Genomic DNA, 11,002 nt, shown 5'->3' on the forward strand with positions numbered 1-11,002 from the left:
TTAGATCTCTCAACACATTCTTATCTCCCCCCTGCTACAACCCTTTGTTGAGGTGGAACCCCCTAAAACCGGCTGCCCACAACATGCCATTTCCCCGTCTGGAAAGATGTTCCTATTTTTTGGGAAGAACACTAACTACACTGCTTCTCATTCTTGTCCTCTCCTTTCTCTCTTATTCCATCCCTCCTGCCTGATCTCGCGCTATAAGGCAACCTTAAGGTGGCATAAAACGTTCTACGAAGAAGCAACATCACGTTACATCAGGAAATGAGGACCCGCACAAAAGATGGGACTCAAACACTTCTCCGCACAGCACCAGAATACTGGGCACTCTGGGAATACAAATGTTCCCAGGTGTTTGGTAACAGTATGGAAATATTTTCACATTCATTCACTCAATCCAAAGAATACCAATTTGTTTTCAGAGGAAGCTATATGCAGTCCTACAAATAGGACGGCGTGACTGCGAGGAAATGTTGCTCAATAAGCGATTACGACAAAACTCTTTGTAGTGTTCGACCAATAGCCCAGAAGAGTGTGGCAGAACAGTGAACTACCTCTAGAAATGAGCTAAATTATGACCAGGATAACTGGAATTAGGAGACAATCCAGGAGCAAATTAAGGAAAAAGATTAGCTCCATTTTGTGTCCAAGGAAGGCCGTCACATTCTGGAGTGAGAGGTGCGCCCAAGAGGTTGTTTTAGGGCGAAACTATCTCCTCGACGGTGCTAGCAGTCAACGCTGTTTGTCTACCTCAGGTAAAGTTGTGCTGCCATTTTTGAAGGTGAAATACTGTGAAGACCACGAGGTGTGCATCAGCTGAAGTCAGAAGATGGCAAATGCAGGAATTCCTCTGGATATTGGTTTGGCTTAGTCTAGCGTTGACAACTCTCCTGCTCTGACCGAAGCGGTCCTGTGCCGGGGTATGCGGAACTGCATGGTTTGACAATCAGAGCTAACAATTACACTAACTGACAACTTCGGAAGCAAAATGTAAAGTTGGGGTGCACCACTGCTCTCCACACCCAGAGGTCTCCCACAGTACAGGCATCAAGCCTCTCCTTGGCAAACTGCGGAGAGCGTAAATAATTCCACGAAAAAGAACCCTTATATCAGGGGCATCCCAGCATCCTTTAGGATTCAGGAACCTGAAGCTTATGTCCAATCTCTTTCACCTGAACTGCTGCAGCCCCCAAGACTCCTTTATTATTTGGCTGGATAGACTCACAGCGATGTGGTCATGTCACACCAAAAACATTTTTATGCTGATAACTCTGACTAAGGTACATCTGTTGCAAGAACAAGTATGTCATTTTAAGCTGCACAAAGAAACATCGCGACCTGGCATTCTGGAGAAATGCATTTCAATTTATGATAGATGGGATTCCCTTTCGAGGCTGTGTGTATGTACACAACGCCACATTCACATCATCAACAACAATGAAGCTGATAGGATTTTGTAAGTGCACAAGTTATGAACCAACTCACATATAACCATTTTTTACTACTGATTTCTCCGAGTTTGATAAAGCAAATCACCTGCCACAAAGAAAGGGAATACAACTAGCATATAGTACATGAACCGGGAGGAGGGGGTAGGGGGTAAAATGAAACATACAGACCCTTCCTGATTGTGCTTACACGGTTTCAATATACTGGATGGGCAGGTGTTGGTAGCAGGTAGTTTAGGTAAACTAGCAATGGCAGAGCTAATAGGTCTCACCTTTGGGATCTATTGGTTCTAACAATAGTTTTTAGCGCTATTTTTCTTAAGGGGGCCCAGAATTAAAGCGGGGTGGAAGTAACATGGGGTGTGCAGGTGTAGGAAGACAACCCTATGGGCGTGGAGAAAGAAAAGCAAACAGGCAAAAAGAGAGAGAGAGCTACATTGCGCTGGGAGGGGGTAGAAGCACAAGGGCGAGAAAGCAACACAGCGGAGAAGTACACAACGGAAAGCGCATCATGGAGGATGGGGGAGAAGATCAGGGCCATGGGAAAGCAGCACAAAGAGGGGACGAGAAGGGCACTAAGGAGACAGCTGAAAAACACATCCCTAGTGGAGTATTTTTAGACAAAAGAAAAAGTAGGTCCCAGAAAGTAAGCATAGAAGCCACCTAATCAGATGGTAAAGAGGCTATGCTCCATGAGAGGGATGAGATGGACAAGGCAAGCAATAAGAAGCAAGCAAATGAGATTGGCAAAAAACCCAACCAATGATAGAAGGGTTTGCTGCCCGCCTATTGCCTATGTTCTTGGTAAGCTCACAATGCATCTTTCACAACTAGAGAGCTTGGGCTATCTGGTAGGCTTGACCTAAAAAGCACACGAGACAAAAAGTGTTTGTTTATCTCAGGAACTTTTGTAAAAGGGCCACTGTCTGCTTAACAACCACCGAACAATCATACAGAATTTAACATATAGCAAGAGTTATATGCTTGCTTTCTTTTTGGGGCCACACCAAATAACTGTTAGTTAAATACTGCTACTCCTGGTTCAAATAAGACAAAATATTGAATTTCAAATCTCGGAGACATTTCAAAATTCAGCAGCTTATTTTTAAAGGATAATTTATCTATTACAAAAGCAATATTTATAAACAGTGCAAAGAGATTTACATTGCATTAGACAATACCATCCTCTTTAAAGATAAATCACAAATAAACACATCATGTATACTGGCAGGCCAAGCTGTGATGTAATATTTTTGTGCAATTCATTTATATTAAATTCACAAGACAATTTAAACATGGAATAAAAGCCTAATTACATCTCTGAACAAAACTTGCACAACACACTGTAAAAAGACCCATCTCCGAAAAGAGATATTTAGGAATGTTAGTTGGGGTTTCAAAAGGCTTTCACCACCTCCCACTTATGTCACAAAGTTGTAAACAGATGCTGCTGACAGGAATGCAAGAGTCACAAGAGGAGTGAAATACTTGTGGAAGTAATTGTGTTCACCACAAAACAGCCCTGCAGGAGTTCTAGAATCGTGAAGATATAACACTTGAATTTACTCTACGCCCAAACAATGCACTGCGCCCTCACCAAAGTTACTCACACAGACGGGGTGTCATAGCTGCTAATACTTTGTCACCAGATGATTCCTGGCAAACGTCTTACATTAGAACAAAATAATAAAATAACATTAAAAAGAATGCAACAAGAACCTATATGTTGACAACAGCTTCCCAATTGTTTGCGCCTTGCTATTCCTTGTTAGTAGAGGCGAGGGTGATTTGAGAAGAAACATCTGACTGGTCATTGTGACAATCTTATAAGGGGCACCACTAAACCAAATCTTTGAAGGATTCTCCTACATATGAGCATCTCCCTTGAGTAGGAAGCTCTCACAGAACACAAACTGCCTAGAGGTACAATCTCTAAAACAATACGGCATCAGAAGTGTGGCGGCATTAGTCGATCGCCTTATCCAATGCGTTGCAGAATACTTTGCCTTTTTTCGAACAATCCTTGCTAGAAAAACTCAAGACAGATACTTAAAAACCTCACCCAGAAAAGAGACGTGGTTATCAGATCTGTCAACAAGAGGTCAGGAAAGCAGAAACTAGTGTCCCAAATCTAACCACCGAATACACTATCGAGATAAGTACATTATTCAGGAACTGCTGCTCTGAGAATGTGGAAAGAGAGGAAGTCTTCAACTCTGAGCTTGCTCTTTTAGGCAGTGCACAGTGTGGGTAAACTTGATCCCCTTGCCCAGGCCTGACGAATGTTAATCTGCCGTCGTTTCAAGGCAGACATAACAAACAGCTCAGGCGGCAGCTGCCAATCGGTAAATAAAAATAAAAGGAGCACAAAAGGAGCGAGGAAGTGCTGATTCAAAACAAACAGCGACAGTGCTTAACCCTTTCGCTGCGGCGGGAATTCCGCCGCAGCGCTGGGGGGTGTGGGGGGGCAGCGCGGTGGCGCGGTGCTCATGACGGAACCGCTCCGTCATGAGCCGCGGTTGAGCTGTGCTCATGACGGAGTGGTTCCATCATGACTCCGCCCACTGCGCTAATCGCCCGCACAGGCGGGGAATTAGCGCCGCGTGGGCGGCGCGGCCGCCAACGACCGCAGCATGACGGAACCACTCCGTCACGAGCACACGGCGACCGTGGCTCATGACGGAGCGGTTCCGTCATGAGTGGGGAAGGGGTTAACAAATATTTAAAAACAAAATAAAAAAGGATGACTGGGTGGTGAGGGGTGGGTGGAAGCATCACAGCAGGCGGGGGAGAAACAGCAAGTGCGAAAGAGGGCAACATGGTGTGGGGAGAAAGAAGCACACAGACGAGTGCAACATGAGTGCAGATGGAAGGAGAGAAGCACATGGGTGAGAGAGTAAAGTGGGACAAAGCACATAGACAGAAGGCTGGAAAACACATGCAAACTCATGGAATGCTTAAACAAAAAGAAAAAGTCGTTCCCTAAAATCAAGCAATGGAAATCAGCCAATCACAGTGATGGTAAAGAGGCAATGCACCATAGGAGGGTCAAACACAAGAGTGACAAGCTGGGACACGAATAAGAAGTAGGCAAATGAGAGTGACAGTAAAATCAACCAAAGGCAAGCAATGGACAGGCTTGGTGCAAGCCCATGTATGTTCTTGGCAAGCTCACACTATGTCTTTCGCAACCAGACAGCTTGACTGTCCGATAGGCTCGACCTCAAAAAGGGCCAAAAGAAAATAATAAAGTAAGGCCCCAAGGCTGCTGTCATCCTTGTGGCTAAAGGTTTACACCTACCAGGTGGTTATAAACCAATATTGCACTATCGAGAGGCATCATGCAATGTTGTCCTATCTCCCAACTCACATTTGCGCTCCAAATCGAGCCTCTGGCTCAAAGAAAATGACAGTGTGTATACTGAAGGGCGCCTGATAGTTCACAAACATCACATTGTGAGTGGATTTGCTTCTTCCAATGGTAGCTCCTACCTTGCTGTGCTGTGCGACTGAAGTAGAAGCCTTTTGGAAGATCGTACTTAACACTCCCAAAGCTGCATATAAATGTGCTATTTTAAACTCCCACAGCGCAATATTAAGTACCAAAGTACCATGGAGTGGATCATACAATCGGTTATAAAAATGTTATCTGAGTAAACACACAGCCTGAGCCCGGTTAGTTCTAGCTTCTGGCCATTTCCCGAGCTGTCTCCTGTTTTTTTTGGGGTTTTTTTAGTTCTGAGGGCGCAGCAGGTAAACTTTTCTCTGCAAAAATACCAAGTGCAGACTTTTCGTTCCCACCTTTTCAATCTGTGGCTTCCTCCAACCAGCCTCTTTCACCTATTGGCTTCAGACTTTGTCAATGACCTCCTGGCTCAGCCCAGGGGAGTATTTACCTTTATCGATTGGCTGTCTGGGTGTATTCGTCCACCACCGCTCGAGTGCTTGCACTAAACTGCATGAAGGAATACTTTACAGTTTACAACCATAGCCCTCACACGCTGGCTCCCTCCTGTGCGTCTCACTCTAATACGCTTGCACAGCATCTTTAATCACAGTAAGCCCAGACCTATGAGCTTTGCCAATGCTTGTTATCCTTGAGAGGTAGAAGCAGATGTCTATCACAATCTGCCTCCGCTTGCTGCGGAAGTAAATAAAAATGTAAAGTGGCTGAGCTACTGGCGAACAAAACAGCTCAAAGCACGTTAACGGCTTGCGTCCTCAATCTCAGGTGTGTCGACTGCATGGATGAGGGGGGGAGGGGGTGCTGCGGGTTCACTGTGACATACACAAGTATAATGCTTCCTTTCCGTCCCTTTCGAATGTTTAAGGAGTTGAGTCGGTGTAAGTGAAACAATTTACTAACTGTGGGCTGCTGGCATCACTCGTCTCAGTCTCTGGCCCGCAACCAAACACCCCACGTGACTTCGCACAGTTTGTCCCCGCGCAGTCACGCTCGTCTGCTACTAAACGGCTTTAAAAGTGGCTGCGTTCAGTTTTAGATTGCACCGATGCCATTGCGCCCACCCGCAGGTTGACTTCTCCGCTCGACTCTTCACTAACAGGCTGGGACTGCAGCTCTCGCTGCCAGGGAGGACTTGAGTCAGCAGCAGCTCGGGCCGGATGTGGCCGCTGGCCACTTTCAAAACCGGCACTTTCACACTCACCGTGGTGAAAACCACTTCACCCAGAGGGCATGACGCAGTGAAGGAACTTCGGTGCATTTGCTGAAAAGTCTCGTCCAAACGGAAACCATGAAAGCGGTTTGCGTGCAGTGTTTACCCATCTCATCAAATGTAAGAGGCGTCCTTAACACCTGTGAGTCTGTGGTGAGTTAGGGCACTCCAGGGATGTGCGCTTGTGTTTCGGCCTTGCAGTGTCTGCCCCGCTATCACTAGCTCGCGCTCTCCCTTCCATCTCCTGTCATCCCTTCCGGTCTGACTCCACGTCCACTGCCTTAGCCAGACTGTCACTTATCCTCTTTATGCCAGTGTCACTCCTCTCTAGCTCCCTCCCCAGGCTGGGCATGTTCCGAGCAGTCCGGGGCACTTGGTGGGCATGAAGACCGAGGTATTTTATGACGCACTAGGAAGGATTTCTCCAAAAAGATGCCAAGGATTGAATGGCTTCTGGGTCGATTTTCTTCCCCACCTTTAATCGAAGTTGCTCCGCAGAGGGGTCAAGTTTAAGCAGACAAGAAGCCAGCATCCACCTGGTCCTTTATCTGTCTCCCTATCCCCTGTCTGCTGAGTCTTTATCTGTCTATCTGATGTTCTCCTATCCACTGTGGTCCGTCTAATTTAAGGTCTGTGTGGGTGTGTGCATGCATCGGGACAGTGCCTGTATGTGTGTGTTGGTCTGTGCACATGCCAACATCTGGGGTACCTAGGAGAGAGAATCTTATTTGTGTTAAAGAGCAAAGCGAGTTGAAGTTAGTGTTGCTAGTAACTTGCATTGGTGTGGTTTAGCATCATTTTAGGATAAAACATAATTTCCCCTTAAAAACAAAAAAAGTTGTCTGCCTAATACTACCGTCGAAAGGGTGGAGCAGCCGGCGCTGGTAGCTGGTTGCCCCGTGCCCGTCTCTGGAGAGGGCCCTGCACTTCAGCTCAAATTACCAAAAGAGAAGACGATTTCTGGCTCACAATACACTAAGGGGCCTATTTACAAGGCCCTTGCGCCACTTTTGCGTCACTTTTCCCATGTTAAAAGTGACGCAAAAGTGGCGCAAGGGGCTTGTAAATCTGACCCCAAGTGATTAAGACCCGGAAGAGACGCAGGATTCCGCCATCAGAAAGATGTTCTGCTCCACCCAGTGACGCAGGTTTGAAGGAGCCCTTCTCTGCAGACAGCTCCTGAAGAATGTGTGCGGGTCACCCATTAGACTGCTATGGGTCACGGCCACTTATGTTTTTTAATAACCGTGAGGCTTGTTGCACAAAGCGCTTTTGTTACATACCAAGAGTCTCATAAATGTACACACTGCACATCAGCTTTGAATGGACCGGCAGTGGTGCAGCCTCGCCAGGGATTCATTACTGGAGTACTATGGGGTACTTTACGTCGATGGGGTGCAGAATTGCACGCGTGTTGCGTATGATGCACGGACAGAGGCATGTGTAGGTCTTACTGGAATAGCAGGGGGTCCAAGCACTAAAGCAGCTGGGTTAGTGCGGGTCAGTATTCACATCATTTTCTGCTGAAAGTACAGCCAATGCCCAGGAATCATGGAAGAGAGCATGGAGGGGAATTAGCACAGTAGTCTCTCTCTCCAAAGTCTGGGGAAGCCATGACACTACGTACTGGGATTTGGGCGCCATGACTTTGTGGGTCTACCTGTCAGCTGTGTGTCACCGGGGCAGAACAGGGCAGTGCTGATGGCGCATTAAGGCTGTTGTAGGCAGTTGACGTATGGTACCACTTCACAAGGCAGCATGAGCTAACCGACAGACAAAGGGACACAAATCTGCTTCTTTCCCCAGGGAGAAGGGAACACCCAAAAGGTAAAATATCATTTTCCCTGGAGCTCTAAAATTCATTGCACATTGGCTCCTCTAACTAACATTACCTTCCAAACTGAAAAGAGGAGAGTTATGCGGGTGACAGAAGACAGATGCTGGGAGAATACCAGGCCACAGGTGAGCAGGGCACAAAACAGCAAATAAGTAAATGTCAAGGTGGAAAAGTACAGGGACAGGGGTGTACACCCAGGGCCACTTCACTTATGCAGCAGGAGAAGGCCGAATTATGTGGCAGGGTTAACTAAAGTATGCAGCAAAAGGGCAAACTATGCAGCATGTTTTCTTACACTTGTTAACACTGTCTGGTCTTAGGTTGCACCTCATTAGTACCAGCTTAACACCAAAACATAGCAATAAGCAACAGAAAGGTGACCAGTCAAATTCTGCAGAGGGCCTTTCACTGCACAGCAACACGTACCTCTGCATTTTAGTAACGTTTTAAAAGTTCGCGGTAGAAACTATTTTTATGCAGCAGGTGATGGAGTATGTGGCAAATGCGGCAGATCAATAATTATGCGAAAAATGCCGCGGCTGCACAATTGCATAATTCCAGTGCCTTTGGGTATACCTAAATGCCAGATATAGAGGTGCAGGGGGGAAACAGAGTTTTTTTTATTTAAGAGGTGCAGAAAAGAGGCAGGTGGATGGTTAAAAAAAAGGGGGGTGCATAAGGAGTAGGGTTTGGGAACAAAATATTAGAGGATAAAATTATAATTTTAAACACTTAAGAAAGTCCCCCTATAACCTTAACAAAATTGGCTGTAGAGGCCCCGCCAAATTATTTTTTAACCCCCCCCCCCTCCCCCCCTCCCCTTATACAAGGACAGCCTTCCTGCCTAAATCTGAAGTGATGGTATGTATGGTCTATGTACAGGAGTACCCATATGACTGGTAGTCGGTCTATTGCTTTCTGTAAGTGTGATAGCACGTGTGTGTGCTCGCACATATGTCTGACTGCAGGTGTTGCTCTGTGTACATGTGTGATCTGTGTCAATGCGTGCTTGTCGTTGTGCCTCTATGCGTATGTATAAACACAACTCAAGCCTTTTAGCTTTGCCACTGCTGGCTCTACTTACCGCGCAAACGGAGGGCAGGGCAGTATTGGAGATTCTTGGGGTGCACAGATCAGTGTGAGAAACATGGTATAGTCAGTATGTATACATAAAAGAATGAATATGCCTTTCTCCTGAGGTGCTTTGGAGCATAGCATGGAGCAGGGAGAGCAGCTGACCCGAGGAACCGGCAGACCTGAATTCGAATCCATTATTTCGCACTTGGACCACAAAACGTGTGATCCTGGGCACATGACTCATTTGATCTCTCCCTGGGTTATTTTATTAAAATTAGGACATTTCATCTTGTGCCGAGCATCGGCATTGCATATTATTTAGCAACCAGCACGTGGGGATTTAGTTCCAGCTACTTTGCACGGAAATCCACAATGCTTTCACCTTTGGCCTGTTAATGGTTTTAGGATTAATCAGTACAGTTGAAAGGCATCCCTGAAGACCGGACCATGCTGGCACGCGAGCTACACTCCACAGCGCGAGGCTGCTGGGCTGTCAGCGTACACGGCAACGGGTGTCATGTTACCCACTTGAGTCACGTTGCAGCTTTAGAAACACATTTGATCGCAGGTCCTATGAGAGCGTGTCATGTAAATAATACCTTTCACGGCCTAAAGGAATCTGCGGGGTACATTGTGAATTATGGAACATAGTGCACAGTGCTTGTGAAACCCTTGTTACTGCACCCGTTGGCACACTTAACCCAGCCACTTCTGGGAAACAACATCTAAGGATAACGAGTACTGGCAAGTCCTCGTGGAGTACGGAAAGCCTGTTTGGACATGTATGCCGAAAACAAATAAACCACAAATCCCACAGTATAGACACTATGGTCAGACAATTATTACACGACCCACTGGTCAATTGGGTTGTCCTGAATACAGGATGAAAACAACAGCTTTCCTGCGATAAAACCCTGGTCTAGCAGTTCGTGGGGTCGGCCCTCTCGTTTCAGCATCTTATGCGGGGATCCCTGCATGCAGCATTACTCGAGCTGGGGCACAGCCCGAGCAGAGCTGGGGCTTCGTGTGGAAATGTTCACGAGCGCCAGGAGAGCACTACGAGGCAGCTGAGCCGGCTGCCAGCCTCCCCCACAAACAATGCGAGGAGCCTGAGAGCGGCTAGGCGCTGCGAGGAGCCCGAGAGCGGCTAGGCGCTGCAAGAGGAGCAGAGAGAGGCTGAAGGGTTGAGGGCTGCACCACAACACTGATGCACGAGGGCCGCCGAGCCTTACCTCCAGCTGATGCCAAGCGCACCCGAGCCGCGGTCAGCGCCGTCCCGTGCTCCCGCGGGCTCCTCTGCCCATAGCACGGAGCGGAGAAGGCTGCGCCCGGCCCGTGCTGCTACTGCCGCCGCTGCTCCGCCTCCTGTTGCTTCTTCTTTACGCAACTCCCGTGCGCTCGCGTCTGAAGTTTCAGCGCAAGTTTCCCAGTCATTAGGTGCCTTCAGCTTCCTTCCCGGATTTGACGTCCTCCCTGCTGCCCTCCCACTCCCGACCTGGCCTGAGGGGGCAGTATTAATTGCTCTGTCTTTTTGAGCCGGCTCCAGCAGTTTTCACGGCTTGTTTTCTCGGACAGCTGCCACCGCGGGCAGGAGAGGAAGAAGCAGGGAGGAAGTGAGGCCGGGTGGAGGAGGGTACCCGAGAGCAGGCTGGAGAGCTTGCGGGGGGCGGGAGGGGGCCCTCGCCGCTGTGATTTTTTTGGTGGGCGGGCGCAGGAGTAGAGAGGGAGTGGCCTGGGCAGCGAGAGGTTCTGAAAGCAGAGGCCGAGGCTGCAGCGAGCACATCTGCTTCCCATGCTTGGGCGAGGTGAGCGCACAGCGCCCCCGTCTGTCTTCTGCTGGAAGTCGTGTTCTGCACATAATGGAAAGTGCAAAACCAGCTTCTGCTGTTAGAAATATCACCTTTTTAGCAGCATAGAACCACTTGATATCATCAGAATAGTTACTGGAAATTGTGTTTATT

At 47.7% G+C, this 11,002-nt stretch overlaps 1 protein-coding gene across 1 annotated transcript in view; it reads right to left on the reverse strand.

Annotated features, from left to right (window-relative positions):
* Positions 1-10,747, reverse strand: part of CEMIP2 (cell migration inducing hyaluronidase 2) — a 380,005-nt gene extending 369,258 nt beyond the window's left edge. The window contains exon 1 of the mRNA XM_085633019.1: positions 10,274-10,747. The gene's annotated coding sequence lies outside the window, so the exon portion shown is untranslated. The remainder of the gene's footprint in view (positions 1-10,273) is intronic.
* Between the last annotated feature and the right edge of the window lie 255 nt (positions 10,748-11,002).

Source organism: Triturus cristatus, chromosome 2_1 (genome assembly GCF_964204655.1).
Source record: "Triturus cristatus chromosome 2_1, aTriCri1.1, whole genome shotgun sequence".
Lineage (NCBI taxonomy): Eukaryota > Metazoa > Chordata > Amphibia > Caudata > Salamandridae > Triturus > Triturus cristatus.